The 17885-nt window shown below is 39.3% G+C and overlaps 1 long non-coding RNA gene across 1 annotated transcript; it reads right to left on the bottom strand.

Annotated features, from left to right (window-relative positions):
* Positions 1 to 11860: 11860 nt before the first annotated feature.
* Positions 11861 to 12081, bottom strand: LOC145429475 (uncharacterized). Its single transcript, XR_013909719.1, has 2 exons — positions 12045 to 12081; positions 11861 to 11948 (listed from the first exon to the last, which is right to left on the bottom strand). It is a non-coding gene; the product is annotated as an uncharacterized LOC145429475 (long non-coding RNA).
* Between the last annotated feature and the right edge of the window lie 5804 nt (positions 12082 to 17885).

Here is a 17885-nt window from a genome sequence, read left to right as displayed (position 1 = left end):
ATCATCATCCTTTCCTATCTTCTGTAAATCTATAGCAGTCCCTTGAACCTTCTGCGTAAAAAGTTAAATTAGGTACCCACAGCACTAAAAACAGACACTGCTAGAATATGGGAAAAAATAATGTGCCTAATAACTATTAATGAATGACTTTAAACAAATAATCACTGTATGTGTTTGAAAATACAACTTTCCATTGGTATTGTTAACGTTAATGTGGCCACTTCAGTATATCACAGCACATCAATTATTTTACAGGCCGCATTGTGTGGACTGATAGCTCATACAATAATCTACACTGAGGAAAATATACTCACTTCATATTAGCACACTATTCAACTGGCATTGCGTTTCCCTGTGTTTAAATTATCGCTCACACATTGTCTTGATAATTCCACTCATCGCCCAGAGCGTCTGACCTGTGACATCACAGCTCTCATGGCTTAATCATAGGAAGCATTAAGCACTTCCGTCTGTTCAGAAGGTTAACATTGCCATTAAAAAGCCATTTTTCACCAGGAAGACCCTGAGTTCATGCCAGTCCATGCAGAAACACATCAAATCTGTCTCCCCTTCTCTGGGAAGATAATTAGCGTTGGAAAGGTTGAGAATGGGATGTCATTGGCTGATATTCATCACCGAGCCACATACAAACTCCATTAAGCACGTCGCTCTTAGTCAATCAAGACCATGTGTAGAGAGAGGAAAGACAGACATGTGGCCTGAGGAAGCTCTGATACCACCCTGCCTTTTCTTTGTGATTTTCAGTAAAGTACTTTCTTTAACTTTTTAGAAATATTCAGAGAAAATGCACACAGTCAGGTAGAAAAAATTAAGGTAGAAAGAAATGTTTCGAAGAGTATAAACTAATAAGGTATAATGATGAGAATGAAACATACGAGCAGAGCCGCAAACATGAGCTGAAAGTCAGCACCCAGAGGAGTCTGTTGTTACGAACTGGGGCTATATAAATAGAATTGAAATGAAGTGAACTGGAAGACACTAAAATGATTCCAACAGACAACTAATAACTGTTGTATCTCTCACACCATGTATGTAACTGTAAATGTTCATAATCAGTGCAACTTCATTCAAAGTTAGGCTAAAATTAAGATTTGCAGAAAATCAGTTTGAATCAGAAACAGTTAAACTATTTAATGTCATATTAAGGCTACGTCTACACGTACACAGGTATTTTTGAAAACGGAGATTTTCCGTTTTCGTTTTAAAAAATAATCCTGTCCACACGTAAACGCAGAAATGAAGGAAAACGCTGCTAGGAACATGCCAAAGCAGCAGGTGGCGCTATATTCCTAACCATGTAGAAATGTTGGCCAATCAGAAGTCTAGAAGCCTCTGTGGGAAATAGTAAACAAAGATGGGGCATAGAAGCAGAACCGAGTCGTATGTGTGGAGGGACAGTAACTGTGTGTGTATATGTAAGCATTTAAACACTGCAGAGAGTAACAGTAACAGTAACAGTATTGTAGAAATTCATTTCACCGAAACAATAACGTGGCGCACAGTGTGACGTCAAAAAATGCGCACACCTTTGACGCTGCGTTTTCTCCGTTTTTCTCGTCCACACGTAAATGTAAAAACTGAGTTTTAGAAAATATCCACCCTGGCCGGAGTTTTTAGAGATCTCCGTTTTCAGTGACCGAAAACGCCGTTTACGTGTGGACGAAAGGTGCAAACGCATAGAAAAATCTGCGTTTTCAAAAATACCCGTGTACGTGTGGACGTAGCCTAAATGTTAAGGAATGTAAAAGTACTCTGTTCACACTCAAGTTAATATGCATGTACAGTCCACTGATTAAGAGAATGTACACTAATTAGCTGTTATTTCATATTTGCTTATAGATAATTTTCTATATTTGCAAATTCCATCCTGCTGTCTAAAAGATGATCTCTACCCCTCAAACACTACCTTTTTGTCAGGAGGTATAGAATAAGCACAAGGTGCTCTCTGGCATGTTGGCATATACTGGGAGAAGGCAGAAGACAGCAGTTTGTGTCCCATATACAGTATGTATTTCATTATATAACAAAGAGGTATAATTCACAGGAGTTAATATACGTTTTTTGTTAAATTGTGACTTAACTCTCTCTTTATCAGTGAGCAAAGTTATTTTCAGTTATGCTTCTATAAGGTTTCCAATCATCATTGAGATGCATGAACCTTTCTTTATTAGTCATTATATTACAACCAGCTTTAATATTGGTTTCCCAGAATAATAGCAGAGCTTTACTGCCTTGAATATCTTAACGTGCTAAATTCTTTTGACTTGGTCAGAAACTGCTCTGTTCTTCTTGCAGCAACTTCACAAATTTTAGATTTTTTGATGTCTGGGCAACCTGTAAATGGAGTAGAAACGCACCTGTCTTTGAATGTTTACGATGATCGTCTAACCCATGTAAATTTCGGAGGAGCAGATGTCCTTTGTTAGCACTTATCTCAGCACACTGTTCTAAAAACAACAACAAATCCCACTGGGACAAGGTTTGAATGTGCTCAGCTGGTGCTTGTGACCAGTTTGTGTGTTGCTACAGTATTGGTGTCATTGTCAGTATTACACTCCATCATCACCAAACAGCTCTGCAGCAGGTGATGTCACGCACCCTGCGTGAGATTATAGATACAACATCGTGACAGCCAAGAGAGGCAAGTGAAGGGGAATAAGACAGCTGGTTTGAAACTGGCATCACTCACTTGCTAATTAAACAAATCACAGCATTTTATTTTGAGTTGCGTTGGGACTGAACAACTTTATATGTGTAAACAGCAGAAAAATGTCATTTCAGCCTCGCGCTTTCATTGTTCGTTATTTTTTAACAATTTGTACAAAAAAACAAAAAAACTGACGTAGAAATGTTACATTTCATTTCTTACATTTCATCAATAAAACATTATCCATATTTACATGCTTACTGTAGAATTAGTATCAGCTTCCTTATGCCTAAATATCATGAAAGCATTACTTATTTTAGTTTTCACTCTAAAGCTTAATTTCCATTTACAGAGTCAACACATGAGCCAGAAAGCGGTTCTAAGACGATCCCGAAATATTTTTGAAAATACGCAAATGTGCAAAAAAAAAAAGCCGCTCCAGCAGAAGTCACCCCTCAAAAATGATATAGAGCAGTTAAGGTGGAGTTAGCCCTCCTACAGGTTTGCTGTTGTTTTTATAAAATCCGAATCACTTTAAAAGTCATCTAATGAATGTCATCCTTTCAACTCTGATGGTTATCTTGTGCATCTCTGGAGTGACTTACAGCATCACATCAGCACTGCAGGCTCCACGGCTCGATGAAAACTACACCATTCACGTAAAGCTAATGGATTATGCCTATCATTTAACAAGGTTTGTTGGCCATGGGGCAAAAATATGATATTTAACAATGGGAAGTGACTACGGGAGCTTAATTACAACCAGTGGAATCATTTTCTGAAATGAACCAACATCCAGTCTAATGACTTTTTGCAATATTGTAAATGAAAACATCAAAAGCTGTTAAGTATTCCTTAAAATCTGACTTATAGCACTGTGACACATGGAAGGAAAATCTACAAAAATCTGAAACATCATCTTAACTAAATTTGTTTTGGGAGACTTAATTAAATGATTGTTTTCTTGCCATAAACAAGAAAACAAACATCATCATAAACACCTTTTAATCCAGAAGCCAGAATTAGCACAACAGCACGACCAGTCATACCAGGAGGGGAGCAGCAGCAGGAGCACTGGGAATCAACAGCCATCTGAAACAGGCTCTGCTGTTCTCAGGGATGAGAACCTTTTCAACCATAAATTTCACGCAAGACAATTTGGCATGAAAATTTTAAAAGACTGGGCAGAGATGGTTGGAATAAAGGTCATGTTTGCATTATTTTTAAAAAGAGTGTTATTTTTAGTGTGAATGGATTGGTGCATTGGTGGGGGAAAAGTGTGAAGCGCAAGCTGCCAATGCATTCTGACTTATACACTCAGACCCAATATGCTCACAGGAACTATGTGTGTTAAATATAAATTTAGAAAGGATTAACAAAAAAAAAGCACATAAACACTTGGTGCTCACAAACTATATGCTTGAAATGTTCTTATATAACAATAATAACAATCAGCAGCAGCAGCATAATCATCATAATGATGATGTTCAAAGTCAGTTGAATTTTTGAGGTTGTGTGGTACAGTGCAAGAGAAGCATTTGTTAAGGAAAAGGAAAATCCCGTGGAACTGCTTATTCTAGCAGTATTGGAAAATTCTCAGTTTCTACACAGAATCAACTATCAGACATAAAAAAGATTGACCGTGTTCAGTTTTCTACATTGATGATTCAACAGCTTCCATGGATAGATTTGATTTGTAGTTTATATCACTGAAGAGGAGTCAGTGGATCTATTTTACTAATAAGCTCATTGCAGCAGTAGCATCATTAATACTTTGTGCAGCATTAAAAACCCATTTCAGCTAATGCTAAATCATCTTGCAAGTCATTCTCCACTTTCGGCTCACATGAAACAATGAAGGTTTTTATTATTATTGACTTCATTATTGGCGAGAGTATTAATTAGACCCATGAGTGTAAACCCCAGTGGTGAGCGGAAACAATAATTCATGGCAGAAATTTGACTTTATGCAAACCAACAGACTTCTAATTTTGTTGGCTGATCCTGTGTTTTGATCGGCAATGTCACAATATCAGATAATCAGAATATGATTCTACTGGGAATTAACCTAAATCCCAATGTTTCGGTATTTTCATATGATGATATCCAGCGGTTCATTGGATTAATTTGTATATCAATCTATTATCTATTTCATGATGTGGGTGGATAAGTGTGTCCAAGGAATCTTTTAAAAAGATCCGAACATGCTCAAATGATAACCAAGGAAAATTATGCCGTATTGAAAGTGTGTTTGAGTTTTTTAACTTCATCACTCTCTCTGCCTCCCTGAGAAGTCAGAAGGTAAACAAAAAAGTAAACATTATAGGGAGCAAAACAAAGTTTGTTTGTAAGGGAATGTTGTTGAGCCAGATAAGGAGACAGAGGTGCTAAATTAGGCTGACACTGAACACGAGTTAAAATAGTGTGATTAGCATATCTAATAGGAGGGATGGTCGGAGGGGGAGTTGGGCCTGTGATTTATAATTACTCGTATATTGGCTGTTAGTCAAATAAACTCACCACCGCTTCTTTTTTGGACTCAGAGCAGATGGTGCTACGCAGACATTAGTGCTGAGTCAATTTTCATGTTGTGGTCAAATCAAACTTGACAGCTCAGAGCTTGTTTCTTGGATTCTACAATGCGTGCAACCCACCAGCAGAAACATATCAAGAATCAAGGCACGTATCTCACCATCTAAAATTATCAGGGTAATGTCTGCAAATATATTCTTTTTAAATATCCAACCTGGCTGGGTCCAGTATCCCCGTCCAGTGCAGCTGCTACGCATTAGACCTTGTTCGGCTAGAGGCAACGAGGGATGTGAGATTTATTGTAGACACACCAAATGTTGTAGTCATCAGTGTCCGCTGGAAGGATTTTTTTTTTCTCTTGGCAGCTTCTTTCATTTCATCTTTGTTAAATCTTTCATTAAGAACTGTTTTGACTAAGTGCAGGGCTTTAAGTGTAGTGAAACCTCTACTGTGCGTTCTCTAAGTCCGACACCAGAGATTCTAGTTTTCTGGTTCTATGGATGTGCAGAGAGAATTTGCTCTTCCACAAGAGAAGGGGCACCTTTAGGCTGTTGTGGCTTGCAAGGGTTTAAAACACCCAATCTGCTTTGCTTAACTGTTCTCCCAAAGCGCCCGCATACACTGTCAAAGACCTCAGACAATCTCCAGGGCTGCACGCAGACGCCATGCCATGAAAGGCCCAAGAAGAGCCTTCCTTCCTGGACAGACCAGATTATGCCCTCACCTGTCCAAGCTTTGCCCAATAAAAATCACTACATAACATCACATTACTCCTAAGTGAAAAAAAACTTAATACTGGTCTATTATAATATATTATTAGAATTATCTATTATCATATGTAATTATTATATAATTTTCTAAGTATTTTATCTGAATTCAACATGAAATGTGTCATTAGTGTAAGGATATTGTCTTGTTATTCTACAAGATGTTTTGTATGAAGTTTTCTATATTTTTGTGTTATTTATTCTATATATACAGCCTATAGGAGGAAAGGAAACTCTGCTGTTTAAGTAAATATTGTTTTTTACATATAGATAGATAGATAGATAGATAGATAGATAGATAGATAGATAGATAGATAGATAGATAGATAGATAGATAGATAGATAGATAGATAGATAGATAGATAGATAGATAGATATACAAACACATACAATGGATATTGCGGGTTTACTGATTGAATAATTTAATAACTTTTTTGTTAAATATTAGCATGGTGAGTTAAAGAACCTGGATTGGGTGAGTAAAATACGTATTCTTTATTCTCAGTCTTTTGCAATCTGTTTATTGTACATCTATATTTTGATGACAGTGTAAATAATATTTATCCATCAGCATATTATCATATTTACATTAATGTAAATGAACAAAAAGGGACCCACAAAAGAAAGAGCAGGCTAATCTGGCAAGCCGATTTGGCCTTAGCTCTGCATGTTATATTAAATATATTTTCACAGTAATGCCATACAGTATCTCTGCATAGTTAAAGCCGTTCAGCCTTTTGAGAATATTAGTGGTTCGTGTATGATGTAATAGGATGCAATCTATGTATCTGTATGAAATGACCAGAAATTAAAAACAGTCTGCTATTTTGCCAGTGTGACTCAGCACAGTTTCAGAAAACAGATTCAATTTTCTGTGCAGATAAAGAGAACCTGGCTCAATTTGACGAGATTGCCCCTCATGCATCTTAAGCAGATGATTCAGGTCATATGCAATCCATAGGCTATGTTATGAAACTCCCGCATTCATTATGGTGGATGTGTCTGATAGAGCAGCAGCTACACTGAGTGGCGGCTACTTCAAAAGTCCTCCAGCAACCACTGGAAAGACCAAGCTGGCCTCTCTTGGGAGAGCTAGTGCCGTTGTGGCAGATGAGAAAAGCTCTCCCACTTCAAGGGTAATCATACTCTGTGCCTACAGTCACTGCATCATCCACCAACACAGCAGGACAATGCTATTTGATGGTGCTTACTGATAATAGTCTCTCATCATACTTTTCATAACAAAGAAAAGGGTTAAATCAAACTACTTTGGCTCACTGAAAATGGAAAGTAATCCAATACTTTTGCAAATCATTAAATATGATGTGTGCACGCTCACCAGCTCCAGCCTCAAACTTTGAATTGCTGTTTTGTTTTAGAGAAAAGACTCCCCATCACCTTTGATAAATAAATATCAATATATAAAACAAACAAGTGCATGCACAGCACAAAAATGAGGCTTCGGAGCTGGCTCCGGGGAGAGTCCTACACACTGGTCATGTATGCTCTTGTCAGCCTTGGAGTGAGAGCTGGTTCCATTACCACCCGGGCGCCTACATTCTCACTCCTTCTGACAGCCAGGAATGAATGTCCTGGCACACTGCAGGGCCAGGGAAGGAAAGCGAGTGCTGCTCTATGGTGGTGGGGGTTTTGGGGGGGCTGTGACAGCGGGCCGCTCGAAGCGCTGCAGGGGTTCAGGAGCTGGGATGAAGGTGTATGTGTAAGTGAGAGAAAAGGGAGACAGTGAGGTGGTGGGAAGGAGTGAGGCAGTGCCTGTAGCCACTGATGTGAAAGTAATTTAAAGTAGCATGTAAATGTCACAGTGTCAGGTTCTTAAATGTGCTTGTAGAGTTTTGGTTCCTATTTTAACCTTATTGATGTTCTCTTTTGTTTTTCTAATGCTTTTTATTTTGCTCATTTCCCCAGTGTCTCCTTGTTTATCTCCCTCTGGTTTCTATATACATTAGTTCCTTTGTCTTCAGTCAGTTTAGTGGTAATTGGCTCAAATCACAGCTGAAAGCTGTGAGCGTAGTGCCAAAGGTTTGGCTGTGTGCTACAGCACTTCACTGAGTCCTCACTGTGAACGTTTAGAGCCGTGTTTCCACTTCCTCTTTTACTTTTGCAATTTCTTTTTCTTGTTTCTCCCCAGAGCCTTGACCTGCGTGCTTCAATTTGTCTGATTTCCCTGCTTTGTGTCTGCCCACTCTGCCTGTTTTCACCTGTATATGTGAGTTTAGTCCTTTGTGTAGTCTTTCTCTCCTCCTCTCAGTTGTCCCATTATCTGTTTGTGCACTTTGCATTTTCCAAATCACTTGATGTCACTTTTTTCATATTAAAAAAGGCTCATTTTTATCAGACTGGCAAACTGTCCAGGGTGTAGCGCGCCTCTTGCCCTGTGACAACATAGGACAGGCTCCAGCACCCCCCACCAGCCTGAAATGGATAAGTGTTTTCTTTTTTTTTTTTTAAGTAATTGGACAGATAGAATTTAGCGTGCCTTTGCATCCTGCTCTTGGCTCCTTTCCCCAATGTATTCCCTGACACACCAGAGCACAGAGAACAGTGCATTAAAATGACAATCTGTGCAAGTATTCAGAAATAAAAAGCCTGAAATATTTTTTTTACATTGCATTATGAATTATGTCATTCATGCAGTTGGCTGTTTTGTTAAATTGCAGTTAAATACTGTTAACTCTGTGATTACTACTCTTTTCGACTGTCTCACTACAAAGGCTTTAAAGGATACATAAACATAAACCTTGTTCTGTTCAATAGGAAAACATTAGGCTAATTTCTGAGACTCTGTTCAAAGTTTAATATTTTCATTGTGTCCCATCTGTTAGTTAGGCAGAGAAGTTCAATCATTAGCATAACTGACACCCCTAAAATTACAGCTTGTTCTTGTTCTTAGCTCATACTGGCTTTTTTTGATCCAGACCCCTTGGCTTCACATTTTAAGGCACTGGCTGCCCCTAACCTCATTTTGTTGGCATGTGGTGTTGTTTATAGACCACAGTAGCTCCTCAGTGTCTGAAATAAATGCTTTGCTGTCATTGTTATGGTTTATTTAACCCAGATTTTTTTCCTAAATCAAAGCAATTCGTTTTGTTGCATAATTTAGCAAACAGCAACAGAAAAACATTATTATTTTAGTCATTTGTGATTACAAAATGTTACCAAAGACTAAGAAAAAGAGCAGTTTTCCTTCTGTGACACATGATACATGTATATAATAAGTTTATCAGCAATCATACCATTGAGCCAAAATACTGTAACATTTCTATATTTCTCCCAGAGTAATAGGAACTCAGCATGTGTGCTTTCAAAGCATTAATCCAACACTGTAAATGTCTTTTAGAAGCTATTAGGTTGTTTTGCATAGTAAATACTGAGCAATAAGATACAATACCTGCAAGTCCTCAGGCATAAGGGGAATGGGACAAAAATCGCCTGCAGAGAGTATTTCTGAGATGAGACCACCAACGACAAACAGATATCGATAAATATGTTGTTGCATAAGCCAAGTTGGCAGCAAAACACTGATGAAAGGGGAAGCATCAAATAGCCTTTAGGTTTTCACAATAAAGGTTAATTTACTGCATGAAAACCAACAGAAAAAAAAATCTAACAATGCACAAACAAAGTACAGATCAGGTGATGCTGAGTTATCTAAAGTACCAGCCACTGAGGGTAGCGGGCAAGTAGCTACAACACGTGTTTTCAGCTCACATCAACCTCATCTGTTAGTGAAAGGTTATCTGTCCCCCTGTTGTGCAAAGAGAGTGACGTGTAAAACTCGGTGAGCCTCTGCTACGGCCCAAAGATGCTGGCGTACGGTCAAGTCAGTCAACCTGTTTCCATCAACACGATAATCAATAGTGTCAGAGCCTCTCTGGTATCCTCTGCGCCGTCACGCTGACAGCCATATTGTTACGTGACCGAGAGCAGTGTCGATAGAAAAGGTCATGAAATTACACTTGTAAGTCATGTAACTAGTTATTGCCAGGGTGTCAAGAACACATTATCTCATGTGTAGGCTGATTTGAAGCAGCAGTAATGATTTAAGATAATAGCTTTCCATAATCACCTTGTTCTCTGTGTGTAATTTTCTCTACCTGAGTTGAGAATGTGTTCGCTGTTTTCTGAGTCCTGACCATGCTGGCAGCTTAAATTTATCCCCACAAGACGTTGATGAATGGTTTTTAACATCAGAAGAGCCATAATATCCCTTGGATACTCCTACACTGATTTATGACGTTCGCTGTATTCTAGGACTGTTTTGTGATAAAGTGCCGTAATTTACCTTTTGTTTTACCAACTTTCACTCAGCCTGTCTCATCTACTTCTACTTCAGCCGGTGATTTCCTGCTCAGAGCCGGAGTGACTTTCAACAAGCCCCAGAGAGTGAGTGTGAGCACCAATTTGTTGCTGGTAGTTGTTTGTGTGACATTGGAGAGTTTATGGATAGGCTTCCTCAGCTATTGGGAACAGGGGTTGTCATCTCTCCTTCCTTTCAGCAGCTACAATACTTCCATGACTTAGGATTTAACTTGGGTTTTTTTTTCTGCCTGCCAGACACGATTAAAACGAGGATCTCAGCTTCTATACTTAATTTCTTCCCCACTGATTTCAATATTTTGCAAACAGCGCAGATTACATGGAATCTGATCTTTCAGTTCTGATTTGGCCCACTTCTCTTTGTGGTTCTAAATCAAATACAGATCTCATTTTTTCCACTTAGGTTGCAAAACAAATAACCCATCTTATTGTCTTTTCCATGCACAGCAGTGCCAAGTCAGACCCTCTTAAAATGATCATCTCCAGGAAACCTGAGTGGCACTGCGGTGTTATTTCCTGGTCAATAATGGTCCCAGTATGACAGCAAACTCACAGGTGCTGATGTTGTTTCCATGCAGAGTAATGAGCCATTCAAACAAAGAAATAAGAACTCATGATATATTTCAGTTAAGAAACTGAATGGGTCTTTATGTCAAATGACATTTGATGACTGATAATTTGGTGATTTAATGGTTGTGAAAAGAACGCCCATGTGACATAGAAAAACTCATATAACTGGATTCCCATTTCAAATAAATAAATAAACATCATGTTTATCATAATTGTGCAAATCCTGTCTCTTAACAATCATTCTCATGGTAAATGGCCTGTATTTGTATAGCACTTTTCTAGTTCCTAAGGACCTCAAAGCGCTTTACACAACCTGTCATCCACCCATTCACGCACACATTCACACACTGGTGATGGCAAGCTACATTGTAGCCACAGCCACCCTGGGGCGCACTGACAGAGGCGAGGCTGCCGGACACTGGCGCCACCGGGCCCTCTGACCACCACCAGTAGGCAACGGGTGAAGTGTCTTGCCCAAGGACACAACGACCGAGACTGTCCGAGCCAGAGCTCGAAACGGCAACCTTCCGATTACAAGGAGAACTCCCAACTCTTGAGCCACAGCAAACACAGCAAATGCACGTGTCTTTGTTTATTTAACATAATCACATTTGACTCACTACTTATTTGGTTATGAAATTCTTGCGGTCAGACAGCCACACACAATTTATGTATTGACATTAAATTATGTTCCTGTCTCATCATCTGTTCCGTGGTGACTTTGCTTGTATCGCACTCTAGATTGTCACAGCGCATAAACAACTGCAGCTGACCCTCTTCCCTTTCTGACGTCAGTAATGTGACCTTGTGGTGTGCAGGCCACTTAACCCAGTAATATGAGTTAAGAGGTCTCAACTTTCATTTTGGAACTTTTGAACCATACAGTTGTAATGGAGACCAGGGGTTCCATTACCTGGTCGGTATGGTTAATAATAAATTGTTGGATTGGGAATTTAAAATAGGGTAATAAAGGAAACACATTAGATCTTTTGGAGTCTTTTATTAGGTTATTTGATATACAATTAAATTGACAGCTTGTAACAGAAAAGAGACAGTGGGACTGGCCATCCTACCTGTGTCGGAGAAGAGCCAAAGTTAGAGCTGTTTGCAGTTAATCATTTATCAATAACCTAAACGTATGTGAAATGAGAACTTGTAAAGGTACTCACCTGTCCTAGTTGCTTCTTGCAGGATGTGGAGCAAAAGAGTGAAAGCGGCTCAATCACCTGTTTAAGAGCACCCTGGAGACAGACCACCGTGCCCTTCAGTGGCTGCACAAGATGAAGGAGAACAACATGCGTGTTGCGAGATGGTATTTGTCATTGCAACCCTATGATTTCACAGTGCGGTATCGTCCAGGCAAATCTAACTGTGTTGCAGACTGTCTTTCACGTATGTATGAAGATTGAAGTACAGTGGTCTAAGGAGAAGGGGGGAGGAAATGTAATGGAGACCAGGGGTTCCATTACCTGGTCGGTATGGTTAATAATAAATTGTTGGATTGGGAATTTAAAATAGGGTAATAAAGGAAACACATTAGATCTTTTGGAGTCTTTTATTAGGTTATTTGATATACAATTAAATTGACAGCTTGTAACAGAAAAGAGACAGTGGGACTGGCCATCCTACCTGTGTCGGAGAAGAGCCAAAGTTAGAGCTGTTTGCAGTTAATCATTTATCAATAACCTAAACGTATGTGAAATGAGAACTTGTAAAGGTACTCACCTGTCCTAGTTGCTTCTTGCAGGATGTGGAGCAAAAGAGTGAAAGCGGCTCAATCACCTGTTTAAGAGCTCTTGGAGCAGACCAGTGTGCCAGGTTAGGGAGTATGGATAAAGAGGGTTTTAATTTAGATAGAAATGGGTGAAGCTTATGTTATTGGTTTGTTTATAGTATGTGTTGGAAATATGTATATGTTTGTGATGTGCTTTAATGTTATTGTATGTTTGTTTGTGTGGAGGGTTATGTGTCCATTTTGATTAGTTAACCCCCATACTTGGGCTATTCCAGATGCTCACCTGAAAAGGTAGAGTATAAAAGGAAGCCATTTTGTTTAGTTGTAGTTAGTGTTTGTGCTGTTATCATGCTCCTTCTTTAATAAAGTACCAATCCATGGATGTCTTTTACTCCAGTCTCGCGTCATATTATTGGACAGAACCTATGACCGCCGGCCAAAACTGACAACAGTCAATATGCAACATCTTAATCTTTTCTATGATGGCTCTCTTACGCCTCATTGTCTCAGTGAAATCTCATTGGTCATCCACTTCAGATCAACCTCGAGTTGATCTGAAGTGGAGATGTCAGAAAGTCTTTGTCATTGTTTTTTTGCACATGACGTTCAGTTCAGCCCCGTAACCACTTCCCACTGGAATCTAATTATGGTTACAGTTAAAAAGATGTCAGTAATAAATCCAAAGTGAGAAAGAGTATTCACAGTGTGAACTTATTCATAGTGGGTCATGAGGCCATAGTTCTCGGTTAAAAAGCAGCTATTAATATTCTTAAAGTTGTGCTTGAGATCAATCCATCTTCTTAACCACTTAACCACCAATTCAGAGTGTCCTGGGGGGCTGCAGAAGTGTTGTGCACCCTGGATGGGTTGCCAGTCCATCACAAGTGCTTTGCTTGACATATTGCAGCATTATCACAGTGATAATGCTAACACTAACCAGGTGTGTTCCTATGTTCACCACCTTAGCTCATCATATGAGTGCACAAACATTACTTACTATAAGACAGTACACCTAAGGGAGATAGCTGTTTATAGAGTTAATATTATTCATAAATCTGTACACTGGATGAATTATAATTCATCTTTTTGTAAATATGAAAATAATGCACACAAATTAGTTGCATCCTAATAGTTTAAGAGAAGAATGTGAAACTCATTATGGTGCCAAAGCAGGCTGCAGGATCTGTGATTCATGATAACAAGTGGAGCATCTCAGTGAAACATCGGTTTTCTGGTAGCTGGTTTTTCTTGTTAACTGTAAATCCACCTCGAGACTGAGACCGGCTAAAAATAGACACATTATTGAGTCGCCCAACAAAATGTGAGCTCTCTCTGTGTGAGAATTTCCATCTGTTACCTGTCAAAACATATGGGCTCATTACAGGAGAGAAACCTGTGTTTGTGTCCACAGAGCAAAGATTAATATGTCATGATATATAGATTAATTACAGTAGAAAGTTGAGTGAAAACACCTGTGTATTCTTGTTTTGCTAGCATTGCACTGATGGATGTGGGTGACGTGTACCTCTGACACACACACAAACACATGCACACGCGTGCGCACACACACACACAGATAAGTGGCAAAATGAAGATTCTCATCAGTTTTCCTCATGTAATCAAAAAAAACTCATAAAAAATACTTTTTTCATAAAATTTGGAGAAACACTAGCCTGTCTTTTCAGATGGATCAGACTGTGTTTTATGTATTCAGAAAAGATTTGATCTTTGTGCTTGCCCTTTTAGGAATCACTAATCATTTAAACAGAAAAAGGTTTTTTTAGATCCTTGAGCAAAGAATATTTCAAAGGAGCAACATTTTAGAGAAGATTATGGTGCCAGCAGATTGTTATTAGCATTTTATTTAATCATATCTATTGCTTTTACTTACTACCTTTTTTTTTTTTTTCTTTTTACAAAAACAAACACACTGCTAGAAGTCCCATTCTAATCACTTGTGTCGGGTTAGCTCATTGTGAAACCTGGCCCCACCCTATCATGTGATTTCCTGAGGTCAGATGGCTCAGGATGCGAGTGGGCGTTAAGGCGTCTAGGAAAGGAACTCAAAACTGGATTATAGATGACAGACAGTTGGTGTTGTAAACCACCGCCTCTGTTCAAAGATAGTTGCTCACAGTGGACGTAAATGGCTTCTTTCACTCCTCTTAAACCACCATTGACCGTTAGAACTGAAGAGGCTTCTTGGATGAGAGGTGAAACGTCTTCAAGCAACTCAAAGAAGTCCAGACGCTTTTCTTTCCAAGCTCCTTAGACTACCACCAATATACAGGACATGGTCCAAATCCAAATGCCGCTCTATGTAAATAGACTAAATTTTGACGGTCCATTTCTATTTTATTACATGCAACTTTTTAAGTGTATACTTAGTGCATGTTTTAAATTGCAGTTTCTAATTAGCTTTTTCCTTTGTCTTTACAGTCACAAAAGTAAAAGAAGGGTTCAAGTTGCTTTGCATGTGAAATGTGATTAAGAACAGAGGAGAAAAAAAAGCTATTTTTTTATTTTTGAAGGAAAAGTGTCATGGTCCGGAGTCTGCGACTCCGTGTTTATGTTTAGTTTATTAGTATTCTGTGGTTTTGGTTACCTTGGGTGTTTGTACTCTTCTGTTTCATGGTTCATGTTCCTATGTTCTGTGTCCCGCAGTCTGTGTTAAGTTGGTGTGTTATGTCATTGCGTGTATGTGTTTCCAGTTTTATTGTGAAGGTCTGCGTCTTATGTGAGTGTTTTCAGTTTGCCTCCCTAGTCTCGTCACGTTAATCACTCCCAGCTGTGTTCCCCACCTGTGTGTAATCTCCCTGTGTTCTCTGAGTGTATTTAAGTCGTGTCTTCTGTCATAGTAGTTGCTGGTTCGTCTGTGTTGTTTCCCCTCGGTCTCCCTGCATCTCTCCATGTGTATTTCCCCGGACCTCCCTGCATCTTCGTTTCTGGTTTGTTTTGTTAGTTTTACCCAGTTTAGGTTCCAGTTTCATGTTCCCAGTGCCTTTGTTGTTTGTTTTTTCCCTTCGTTAATAAATACTCACCTGCACCAGAGCTGCCGCGTCCTGGTCCTAAATATTCCACACCGTGACAAAAAGATTATTTAGTTAAAACAAGAAAATTTTATTCATTCATTCATTCATTCATTCATTCATTCACTTCCGCTTATCCTTTTCAGGGTTGCGGGGGGCACTGGAGCCTATCCCAGCTGTCATAGGGTGAGAGGCGGGGTACACCCTGGACAGGTCGCCAGTCTGTCGCAGGGCCAACACACGAGGGCAGACAACCATTCACACTCACATTCACACCTAGTGGCAATTTGGATTATCCAATTAACCTATCCCCACAAGTTGCATGTCTTTGGACGGTGGGAGGAAGCCGGAGTACCCGGAGGGAACCCATTCGGGTTATTCAAATTTTATTATTATTTATAATTTATTATTATTTTATTATTAGAGTAACCATTCAGGTCCAAATTAATAATTTGTTGAATTGTACTCCAGTTGTTGAATGTATACAGACACTGATACAGTTGTTAGGCTACTTTGAAATGTAGTGCACGGAATTCGTATGCAAGTGGAACTTTGTATTGGTTACATTTGTTTGAGGATATTTTGTCAAACTGGACATCCTTAAATTTTAATTGAATGCCTCTGATGTTGAACATCATCACTGGTTATGATTGCTGGGTTTCCAACTACAACCTGGAGACCAAAAAAAAGATGTTGTTACACTGGAAGAAACGAAGTGTGCATCACAGACGTACATGTGCAGGTGGTCAGAATGGGACTGAAAGCAGTAAACGGGTGGCCTGGGGATTGTGACAATTTGTTTTTAGAGTTTCTTCTGGGCAAAAGTTGCAGAACCTTTTAATCGGACCTTTGATTGGTCGCAGACTTGTTATTACTGAAACTACTAAAACATTGCATTACAGTGAATGCCCAAGTGCTGAATCAAAAGGAAAACTCCAGTATGTGTACCTCCATAAAATAAACCTAGAAACTGTTATTTACTCAAACCAGCCCCTTACATGCACCACCTTCCTGCTGCAAGAAACAAAAGCACAATATCCACAGTCAAGCAAGTTTCAAGTGTGTAACAACAGGCTTATCCTCTGAACTACCGATTTATTAGAACAACAACAAAATACTTTATGCTTTGTTTATACATGCCCTAAAATTTCATTCTTGCACTCTCCTTGACTTTGCATGAAAGACAGTTCAAAACAATCCCTCCTCATACTGTGTCATTGGCAGCCCCTCTGTTTATCTGACTGTCTTAAGCCATTTTGAAGGCCAGCTTCTTTTTAAGCCAGCTTTCTTCTAAACCTGAGATGACCATATTAAAGATATTCCCTCTGTTTACCATTTTACAGAGCCTAGAGAGAGAAGGGGGAAAAAGAACCGCCTGAGTGTTTTGAGCAGTCTAAACTCTCAGCTATTACTTTGGATTCTCGAAAGATATCTGCCAGAAAAACAAGTTTTTGTTTTCTTATACAGTGGGGAGGTGGGAATAATTGCTTGATCAAAACTTCAGCTCCCTCCACGGATCTTCTGTTGGACTGAGGTCTGGAGACTGTCAAGGCCACTCCATGACCTTAATGTGCTTTTTCTTTAACCACTCCTTTGTTTTCTTGGCGATATGTTTTGGATCATTGTCATGCTGGAATACCCATCCAGCTTATCTTCAGTGTTCTTTCAGATGGCTCTGTCTAGTGTCTCCTCAGTGTGTCGTTCTGGACCTTTGCAGAAAAGCAGCCCAAAAGTATAATTTTTCCACCACCATACTGGGGATGGTTCTTTGGGTCGTACTCAACGTTTCTTTCTCCAAACACAATGGGTCAAGTTAATGCCAGAGAACTCGATTTTCAATTTCTCCCAAGCCTTCTCTGAATCATTTAGATGTTCACTGGCAAACTTAAGGCGGGCCTGTAAATGTGCCTTCTTGAGCAGGGGGGCCTTGCAGATGCCAACTGTCTTTTGATCCTGAACAAGCTCCTCCAGTCGAGTTTTGGGCTGATCCACAACCTCTCTGATAATCACTCTCACCCCATGACGGGAGATCTTGCTAAGATCTTCAGACTGATTGATGATCATTTTATATTTCTTCCCTTTACAAATAATTGCACCAACAGTTGTCACCTTCTCACCAAGCTTCTTGCTGATTGTAGACCTGTACGATGCTGGAGTGGGTTACGAGACAATCTTGTCCCTACATCCTTTGCTCTTTGCCTGTCTGTAAGAGCCAGAATTCTGAATCAACTGTAGAGAATTAAATA

This window comes from Astatotilapia calliptera, chromosome 6 (genome assembly GCF_964374335.1).
Source record: "Astatotilapia calliptera chromosome 6, fAstCal68.1, whole genome shotgun sequence".
NCBI lineage: Eukaryota > Metazoa > Chordata > Actinopteri > Cichliformes > Cichlidae > Astatotilapia > Astatotilapia calliptera.
Note: the sequence above shows the minus strand (reverse complement) of the source record. Positions and strands in the feature narration are given on the sequence as shown.